The 10,576-nt window shown below is 38.0% G+C and overlaps 1 long non-coding RNA gene across 1 annotated transcript in view; it reads right to left on the bottom strand.

Moving 5' to 3' along the window:
* LOC107697000 (uncharacterized) overlaps positions 1 to 2,083 on the bottom strand; it is a 7,185-nt gene extending 5,102 nt beyond the window's left edge. The window contains exon 1 of the long non-coding RNA XR_001635150.1: positions 1,791 to 2,083. This is a non-coding gene — a long non-coding RNA (uncharacterized LOC107697000). The remainder of the gene's footprint in view (positions 1 to 1,790) is intronic.
* Positions 2,084 to 10,576: the final 8,493 nt, after the last annotated feature.

The raw sequence follows: 10,576 nt of genomic DNA, 5'->3' as shown, positions 1-10,576 counted from the left end.
TTAATAACAAGTTTTTATGCGATACAGATTAAAGTGGCTTCATAAATTACTTTTTAAAAATATTAAAAACGCAAAACACACCTGATGCGAATTCTTTGCTCTTCATTTTCTATAAGCAGAGTTAACAGACCCTGTTGTATTTTCTTGTAATTTATTAAAAGAAGGTACACCGCCATCTTGTACCGACTAAACTGACTTGAACGCACCTGACGTCGTAATTACGACTTGTCAACTCGTAAGTACGACCGTCCCAGGAGGACTTGAACGCAGCATTACTAAATTAACCCAGTTACAACTTCCACTTCTGAGAAAACCAGAAATGTCAAAAGCATCCATTAAAAGCAACTTACATTTTACCACAATGGTTCTACACAATAGAAATAAGATATAGTATGATAGAAACAGTAAGAGTATAGTGCTAGTATGCTATTTCTAGCAAGTTCACTCGAGAACCGCTTAGGAACGATTCAGTCCGATTTATGAACGAATCACTCGGTTCTGAGAACCAATTCATCGATGAGCTCCAACTCAAAACAATGATTCATTCACGAACCGAACATCGCTCATTTTGATGAAACAACGACCTAATGACACAGTACAATACATGTAAGCTCATAACCAATCTACTCCGAGTCATATTCAGAATCTGAAGCCATACTAAAGATGAGAACTGCACATATAGCCTATGTGGCTGTATATGTATCGCGCTGTAGTCCCTTCGGGACGTTTGCACGACATTTCAGCAGCCGTACGCTGATGTTACATAATGCAGATATAGAGATCGCAGTGTCGCATCAGTCTCAACACTATTTGTTATTAATCTAAATCCCCGTTTCCTCTTATGGAAGACAGCTGCATCAGTCAAATTGTGCTTCCATTTAAAAAAAAAAAAAGAACATAAACGCCTATTTACGCTAGAAAGCATCGACGCGTGCACGTATAAACATCAACCACTGTTCGCCATAACATATGCATGCTGCAAAATTTCAGGCGCTTCATCGATGGCTCATGTTGCCAGAAGAACTATGCAGCATTTCTCCCATATAGGCCGTTTGGAGATGTTTCGTTCGTTACATAACACTGAGTGTGTGTTCAGCGTTCAGTGTGTGTGTGTGTGTACGTGTGTACCATATTCGCAGCAGTGACCGTGTCGAGGCTGTTACAGTAACAGTGTGCGGATACTTGTGCAACACAGCATGTCACACCCGGCCGCCAAGTGTGGGCTACACAGCCCCGTCCTCCACCCAAAAATGCCCAACTCTAGCGCGCCACGGGCCGTGCACACGTCCACTCGGTCCATATCTGCGGTGGACATGTTATAGGGATCATAACGCGCGGAACATTCCAACGCATCAGTCATCATCGCCTTGTTTTACAGAGGCAAACACGCTCAACTCAAACATCAGATGAACATCAAGCCTTATGCCTCAAGCCTCACGCATGACATCTATTTACACACCGGCAGCTGCGGTTTTGCAGGTTATTTTGCGGGAGCGCTCGACCTTTAGGGCAATATCAGCAGTGCGAGCTAAGACAGGCATTGCATTAAATCTTGAATATATCGCTGGTGTGAATGGAGAGAGGGGTGTTGCATTTGGCCGTTGCTTATTCGCCATGTCAAAACTCAGGGCTAATGCTGCATTAAAGCCGTCTACACGCACGTATCCGACTCTTCCGAATGTCCTCTATACAAGGCAAACGCTTGTATAACGTTTGTCCATCAGAAATCATACTAGAAAGCAGCCCTACATAAAACATGACTGATCACCCTAGAAAAAGATCTGACTCACCGTGGACATCTCCCCGGTTCTGGCGCGACAGCGGTGGCGTCTATCCCTCGATCGCTCCGCGTCCTTGTTATCGGCAGGGCGATGTGTTTTTTGCAGGCTTCGAGGACGAGGGGACAGAGGGCCACAGACGGTGAAGCTCTGCCTCGCTTGTGCTCCCGTCGTTTCCCAGCCTCTCCCCCTTCACACAGACGCGGTGCCAGTCTCGGTCTCCACGCGTCTCAACACTCCCCCTAAAGGCCTGCGAACAAGCAGCTCCTCACTGCCAGCTGCGTTCACCTGTCCTCCTCCTCCTCCTCCTCCTCCTCCGCTCTCATATGGAGACAGACCCACAGACGCTCAAACAGGTGACATCTATCTATCTATCTATCTATCTATCTATCCATCCATCCATCTATCGTGGCAGCCAAAATATTTGGACACTTAACCTTGCACCATTAGGCTATATAAGCAAAATGTCAAAACCAATGGCATTTATTTGAAAGCCACATACCACAAGCAGACTCTTCGAGCGAAACGTTTAAAAAATGAGTTTTACATTATTAAATTATATAGATATTGCCTAGTGATCAAAATGAGGCAGTTGAAGCAAGCTTTGTTATTGTGATGCATTTGGGATGTTTTTTTCCCACATACTGTATTACATTATCACTCACTAACCCTTAATGGATAGTTCACGATTATATAGGCCTACTGTCTACTGTTTACTCATCTCATTCTAAACCTGTGTGACTTTCTTGCTTCAAGATATTTTGAAGTGTTACATGAGAAGTGTTTTTTTTTTTTTTTTTGTCCACACAATGGAAGTCAATGGGCTACAATGTTATTTGGTTTCCCACCATGCAAAATATCACCAAGTGAGAAGAAAAAAAGAAAGTCATACGGGTTTGGAACGACATGAAGGTGAAAAAAAGAAAAAAGAAAATCATGAAAACTTCATTTTTGGGTGAACTATTCAATACAGATACCAATATACAGATACAAATATCAAAGTTAAGATAAATAGAAATATAGATAATATAAAATAAACATTCCTGACAGAAGGATGTTAATTAAAAAAGGAATAGAATTTTTATTTTTTTTTATACCCCACCTGTGGGGCAAAACGCCCCTTTGGTACAAATGTAATTTTTGTTAAAAAATCTAATAACATGAAAACTCTGGACATTTTTCATACTTGGTTTATAATTTATGTCATTGTCACTAAAACTATGATAACTTTTCTGAACACATTTAACTTTTGTTTCACAGAAGCGTTTTCCCCCACTCTGCCCTAATTGTATGCAATTATGCTTATATTTATTATTATTTATTATTCATATATCCTCCCGCACATACTGATAAAGTAACCGTTTTTTAGATTGGATCTTTCATTTTAAGTACTGGTCTTATTAGTTAATCAGAAAAACATAATGGCTCCTGCATTTAATACATTAGCGATATACAATATATTGCACTGTCAGCTGCCAAAACTGTAAGATGTCCTGTCTGACAGTGGTGACATTTTATTGCATGCATATCAGTTATAAGATTCCTCTATAACATATCAGATCAAATTGTCTGCTGCACCCATACTGACAGCACTTTCCATTAAGTGTACAATATACTGCTGGATAGAAAAGCGAGAGGAAACTGTGGCAGTATTGGTATGTCATGGGTTATCAGATATCAGTGATTCACGTGATAACTTGCAAATCTGTGGTTAGTGTTTGCCACAGTTGAGTTTAGGCATTCCTGTGTGCTATAATAAGAGGTTTAGGTGGCACTCCACAGAGACACCCAACCCAAACCCCAGACCCTTATTACATGCCCTGCCAAGTGATCAAGGCCATTGTAAGCAGGAAGAACCACTTTCTAAAAGCCAAATAAACTCTAAGGCTGATGATACACGAGGCAACTTTTTGAGCAATTTTGCAGAGCAATGTTTTATGAGCAATTTTGCTTGGGCAGTGTTCATTTGTCAAGTCTTTTTCTCTGTGCAATGGTGGGCTTGATGAAAAGTTCAGTTCGCGAAATACGAGTCAAGTAGTAAGACATTCGACAGTCACAAATACTGATGTTAACACAGGGCAAATGTGTAACGGATGCCTCGCAGATACAAACGGGGTAAATAATGCTTTGTGTTTTGATTAAAATAACGTTAACATTGGCTGGCCGCATATCACATTGTTTGTTACTTACAGAGCTGTTGAAACCGGAGATTCACACTAAATAAAACCAAATAATCCACACATAAGATGAAATCAACCGATGCAAGGAGCATTAATGTCCTACTCTAAGGCTGATGATACACGGGGCAACTTTTTGAGCAATTTTGCAGAGCAACGTTTTATGAGCAATTTTGCTTGGGCACTTTTCCATTGAGAATGGGTAACAAATTTCTATCTGGATATTTTAGATCAGTCTTGGGCTCTGTGTCTCATCTGGTGGCCCATTGACAGCAACATTGCTCAAAAAGTTGCCCCATGTATCATCAGCCTAATAGATTAAGAAAACACTATATAATGCTTTTAAATACAGACTATATCATGTTTTGTGCCCTTATCTAAACTACTGAATCTTTTGCCACATATTACATTGATATTATTTATTTATTTATTATTTAGACATTTCTTATCAATGTAACTTATGGTACAAGTTTACGGTATATACTGTTCAAAAGTTTGGTGTCAGTAATTTTTCTTCAGATTTTTTTTTTTTGTAATTTGGCAAGGTTGCATTAAATTGATCAATCAGCATATTAGAATGATGAGGATCATGTGACACTGAAGACTGGAGTAGTGATGCTGAAAATTCAGCTTTGCATCACTGGTATAAATTACATTTTAAAATATATTCAAACAGAAATCACTTATTTTAAATTGTAATATTATTTCACAATTTTACGGTATTTTTTATCAAATAAATGCAGCCTTGGTGAGCAAATGATTAAAACGGTAGTGTAAATTATTTATCTGAATTATGTCTTGCTCTTATCATTCCAATAACGTGATGTCATATCATTATGTTTTCGACAACAACAACTGCAGGCCAAACTGCCGCAGTGACTCAAACTCAAATGCGCCATACTGACTTATGCAACTATACGACGGTCTCATAAAAAAACATTTAAGGTAAACAAATTCCAGTTTACTCATTCAACAAGTGCCCTATATCAAAATCCAAATGAACTGTTTTTATGATGCACTGCAAAAACGTTCTAGGCAATGAATTCTAGTGAACATATTAGACAAGTTTACAGCTGTACTCAGCTGTGTAGTTATGCAAACTGCAAGAGAGACAAATATAACACTATGAATGGCTATTGTGTAAATGTTTGGTATACATACTTCCACGCACATTTGAATAGACAGGGAACAAGCCAAGACAAATGCAGCTAGTAAGTATACTAAAGACTACCTAGTGAAGACAAACCTGTTTCATTTTAACACAGCACACCCACCTCTTATGAAGCACAGAAGGATATGTCTTGCGAGCATTAAATGATGTTGATTAAAACATCTAAACACACACACTAGGACACAAACATGAGCGGCCTGCTTTTCATTTACACAAAAGCTTGGAATGATTTCCGTCTGCTGTGTTTACACGATTGTAATTCAGTGCCGCTGTACACTGCGTGTTGCTTTGCTGTTCTGTGGCGAAGGCAGACATGAAAAAGGGTAAAGTAAATACAGTACTATTTGTCTAATGCTCAGCTGACAAATAGGTCTGGATAGACTGCCAGATCTTTGCCCTTCATAGGTTCCTCATTGCCTTGAGGTAGGGCTGAGCTCTCTGAGGAAGCGGTGCTGCTATTTGAACCAGCGCTGCTGTTTGTTTGATTCAGCCGCAGTATCTTAGAACTGTAATAGTGAAATTGGAAGATAATATACCGTTAAAAGCTCTTTTGCTACCAGAAGGCCATGCTTGTGAGAATAGAAGTGTACTAATTAACCCTATTAAGCCTACTTTATCATATTTGATAAAATACAAATTTCTAAGGCTTCTATGCTATTAGCATGATCAAAACGTTGCTGGAAAAACCTGTTGTACACAATCTAGTGTGCTTTTTGTCTTCTTATTGATAGTTTATACTTATTTAGCAAGTAAAAAGCCTTTTAGTATCATTCTTCAGGTCCTGGTTCATGCATATTTTTGCTGTGAAATCTTAGAATAACTTTTATATTGGTAATAATTCAAGATAAACACTTATTGGTCTGAAGCAACTTAGGTTTACTTGATTATCCATAAATAACTTTTTTAGACGAACTGTGTTAAAATATTAGTATTGAACATGATATCATTGTGCTGCATTGCATTAATTGTTTTGCCCCTACAATAAAAACTACACTACTATTTAAATATATCTAATTGGGAGGTATAGAGTGACACTGATATTTATAGGTATTTTTACATATTTTATTATTTTATTTATATGAAAGTAGTCTGTTATATTGTTATAAAGATCTCATTACATACAAATTTACAAACAAATTGGCAGAATTTCAACTTACTTATTGTCCATTTAAATAAACATATTTAATAAGTTGCATATTTTTGCTCAGTTTGGGCCTCTGAATAAAACTATCTAAAAAGATCTAATTATATGAAAGTAGTCTGTTATATTGTTATAAAGATCTCATTACATACAAATTTACAAACAAATTGGCAGAATTTCAACTTACTTATTGTCCATTTAAATAAAAATATTTAATAAGTTGCATATTTTTGCTCAGTTTGGGCTTCTGAATAAAACTATCTAAAAAGATCTAAATTAACTGGTTTTATTCAAATAAAAAAATTATAAAAAAAATTAATAAAATAGCAGCACTAAATCAACCTAAATACATTAATTTATACTAATTTAATTAAATTTTTATTTATTTGTTTATTTATTTTCATGGGTTAAATCAGGTAAAGGTTGCTCTTTAAGGTAACAATTACAGCTTATTGATTTTTACAGTGTAGCCTACTATATTAGCCATAAAAGCTTGATGTAAAATAATACTCAAGAAAAACACATATTCATTTTTTCCTTTTAGATTTTATTAATATTTTATCTAAAGTTTCAACTTTTTCCATTTGAGTAAAATCAGATTTCTTTAACTATTCGCTTATATGTCGGGGCCCAGGCTTTGCAGGGTTAAGCACACAGCCCGCTGTTAAAATACATCAGCACTTGTCTTATGTGACATAACCTGCATACTGTTATAAACAACGTATTACATAACAGTTGTGCCAATTAGAGGGGCGTTTATGTTTAAGTCGTAAGCAGTAGAAACCATATGCACGACAGTCATTGCAATTAAAACAATCAAAACAAACAAACAGCACAAATAAAGCTCTTTATCACCTGTAATTACACAGAGACAGCGCCCTGCTGTTTCATAGTCAAATCAGGGTCCAGCTGTCAGCAGTGCATCACTTGTCACATCGACTCCCAACACTGGCCGCATGATTTTTGTGTCTGACGATTAGTGGCTGTCAGAGGAGTTTACATTCACGTGATTGACAGCCTGATTGCTTCAGCGTGACAGCGTAAACGGGAAGGAAGGGCCCTTTGGATCACAACTCCAGTTACACCAATCACCGGTGGAATATTAGCCTATTTTAACCATATCATTATATTTTTAACCACTGTTTTATATGTGGAAATGAGGTTGAAAGTTGAAATACCTGTTGTTTGAAGGAGGAAGTGCTGTTGTTCCTAATATTCAGAATAACAGCATATGTAGGCTATATTTTATATACAACAGTTTAATAAACAAGAAGTTAATCTGGTGTGTAACTTATTTTTGGACCCAATATTGCCAGTCCAAGTTGTGCAACATAAAAGTGCTTCGTTCCTGAATGAATCTGTGGTTTTGAACGAATTGATTGAATGAATGATTCAATGACATGTCGCCACCTATGGGCGTATCGATATACCGTGCAGAAAGAGTCACTGAATAATCCCCAACACTAATGAACAGAGTCTGTCTGGAACGCGCAAACACGGACAAAGCATCGAAAAGTCCCAGAATGTCTCTCAGCCAATCGAGTTTGAAGACTGAACTAACTGTTCTTTTGAACACACTTAGAAAAATAATATTTTTTCTGTATATGGCAATAAAAACTATTTGGTTAAGATTTATTTTGGTCACACTTTTTTGGTGGACCAATTGTCACTATTAACTAACTTTTAACTACAATTTATGCCTCAATAAACTCCTTTGCTGCTTATTAGTAGTTAGTGAGGTAGTTAAGTTAGGTATGGGTTTGGATAAAGGGATCTAAAAGGTCATGTAGAATAAGCCATTAATATGTACTTTACAATTACTAATAAACAACCAATTTGCTAGATAATATGTTAGGGCTGTGCAATGTATCGAAATTATCGAAATATCGCAAATGTACATATCGCAATATGCATATCGCTACGGCTTGCAATATTTGGGGCTATGAACAAAAGACAAAGAGAAAATCACTTACTGCTCTTACCTAAATAACTTTTGTAGCTTAAATAAGAATCAGTGCATATTGAATTCATAGAGTAAATACTAAGCAGTGTTGTATTTTTCCTTTTTATTATTCGGTTCCTAAACTCATGTTAAAATTATTACACTAATGTTAAAATTACATTTTTATGTAATGCTTGAGTAAAACACTACCGTTCACTTTCAGAAGTTGTTGTAGGGGTGCTTTCTTCTCACAAAAAGTGAAACATGTATGCTAGTTATATTAGAATCAGAATCAGAATGAGCTTTATTCGCCACTTAAGTGTGCGCAAACACAAGGAATTTGTTGTGGTTTTACAGGAGCTCTTGATACATACAAATAACCATATATATGTGACACAAGATAGTTATAGAAGTTCACAGAACTGACTCAGCAACAGCTGAGTAAAACTGTTTCATCTGAGCATGTGGCACTTTAAACATCGTATTGCATATCGAATATCGCATTATTTTATGAGTTATCGCATATCGCATTTTTCTTCAATATCGCACAGCCCTATAATATGCTATGCATGCTAATAATAAGCAACTAGTTAATAGTGAGAATTGGTCTTGAAACTAAAGTTTTTTAGTAGGACTACTGTTAGTTTTTCTCACAAGTTTTTGTTATGTTTTTTTGTTTGTATTGTTATTAAGTATTTATTTGTATTATTATTATTATTATTATTATTTCATATTAAGGATATAGGTTTGAAGGTTAATGTAGGTAAGGTAAATGTTTGAGTTTTGTGTTGTTTTGAGATCAGTTTTCCTGTCTCTCAGTGCTTCAGATCTGCTGTCATAAATGAGACAGCAGGTTTTAACACTTAAGAGGGTGTGAGTGTATGTGTGTTTATGATGAAAACCACACCTAAGAGTTTCGAAGTAGTTATTTATGGATCACACTCCTCCCACTGAGCCACATTCCTGTTCTCTTCCAAGCTGTAATTTTAAATTTCCTTTTGAATTTTTGAAAGTACTTCCATGGTGAGATTACTCATCTAGTTTGGCCACATAAATCTAGCTAAAGATGCCATATAAAATCAAAGTGTCACGAATCCTGTCCATGGACTTCCGTTCGATTGCCACCAGAGGTCACCCTTCCATTACATTGACTCTCGCACTACACAAACTGTTACACATCACCCTGGACTACATTTCCCATGCTCCATTGCACTAATCACAAGCTCATCTGAAACCAATCACACACAGCTGCTACCAATAACACACACTATATAAATCAGTCTCACACCACCTTTCAACGCCGAAACTCACTTTAGCCCTCCTGTTCCTGAACTGATTCCCCTGTCTGCAGTGCTTCCCATGATAGGGATTGCTTTTTGGTGTATTTGGGCTGCATACACCACCACAGAACCTCCTGAGGCGGTCCTCCAGAGGTGTCAGTGGTATCCACTCATAAACTCTCGTCCTGTTCTGTTCCGGCCAGGGAGGCCGTCTGTGATCCCTCTGCCTGTCGTCCTATCATGGCTATGAAGGCTGTCTGTGATCCCTTTGCCAGTTCTGTAACGGCTATGGAGGCCGTCTTTGAATTCTCTGCCTGTCCTGTTACGGCTATGGAGGCTGTTTATGAACTCTTGTCTCGTGTTGAACCAGCCATGGAGGCTGATTGTGAACTGTCCGTCCGTCTAGTCGCAACAAATGAACCTGTTATTTGCCCCAATAGTCCAGAAACATTATCTAAGCTTCCTGTAGGCTCTAGTGGCCTTGTCACAGCCCAAAGACCCGCCTTTGAACTCTTAACCCTGCCTGTCATGAACCCGGAAACCATAAATGAACTCTATATTTGCCCCATTACATCTGTCGTTGCCAAAGAGACCCCTAGTGAACAGTCTATCTATCCAGTTTCCGTCAATGAGCTTGACTCTGAATTATCTGTCTGTCCAGCTTCAATCACTGAACTGTCTGCCAATCTAGTGTCACTCAATGCATCCCACTGTGAACTGTCTGTTGGTTTAAATTCTAGTCAAATCTGATCTTGTATTGTCTGTCTGTCTTGTTTCAACGGAGTCTGACTGGGAATTGTCTGCCTGTTTAATGTCACTTACTGAAATGTTTGCCCGTCCAGTTTCAAACAATGCACTCAGTGTCTGTCCCTTTAACCCTGTCACTGCCATAGAGAACATTGATGAACTTCTTGTGCTCCCTGCCTTGGTCCCTGAGACCATGAATGCACTGCCTGTGTTGCAGGGGGACTATTGATGAACTTCTTTTGTTCCCTGCCTTGGTCCCTGAGACCATGAATGCACTGCCTGTGTTGTCTGTCTCTGCTTTCCCTAGGCCCCAGTCTCTGCCATGGGTCCCGGCCCTGTC

This window comes from Sinocyclocheilus anshuiensis, unplaced genomic scaffold (genome assembly GCF_001515605.1).
Source record: "Sinocyclocheilus anshuiensis isolate Anshui unplaced genomic scaffold, SAMN03320099.WGS_v1.1 scaffold130, whole genome shotgun sequence".
Lineage (NCBI taxonomy): Eukaryota > Metazoa > Chordata > Actinopteri > Cypriniformes > Cyprinidae > Sinocyclocheilus > Sinocyclocheilus anshuiensis.
The sequence above is the reverse complement of the archived record's forward strand: the minus strand, read 5'-3'. Positions and strand labels throughout refer to the sequence as shown.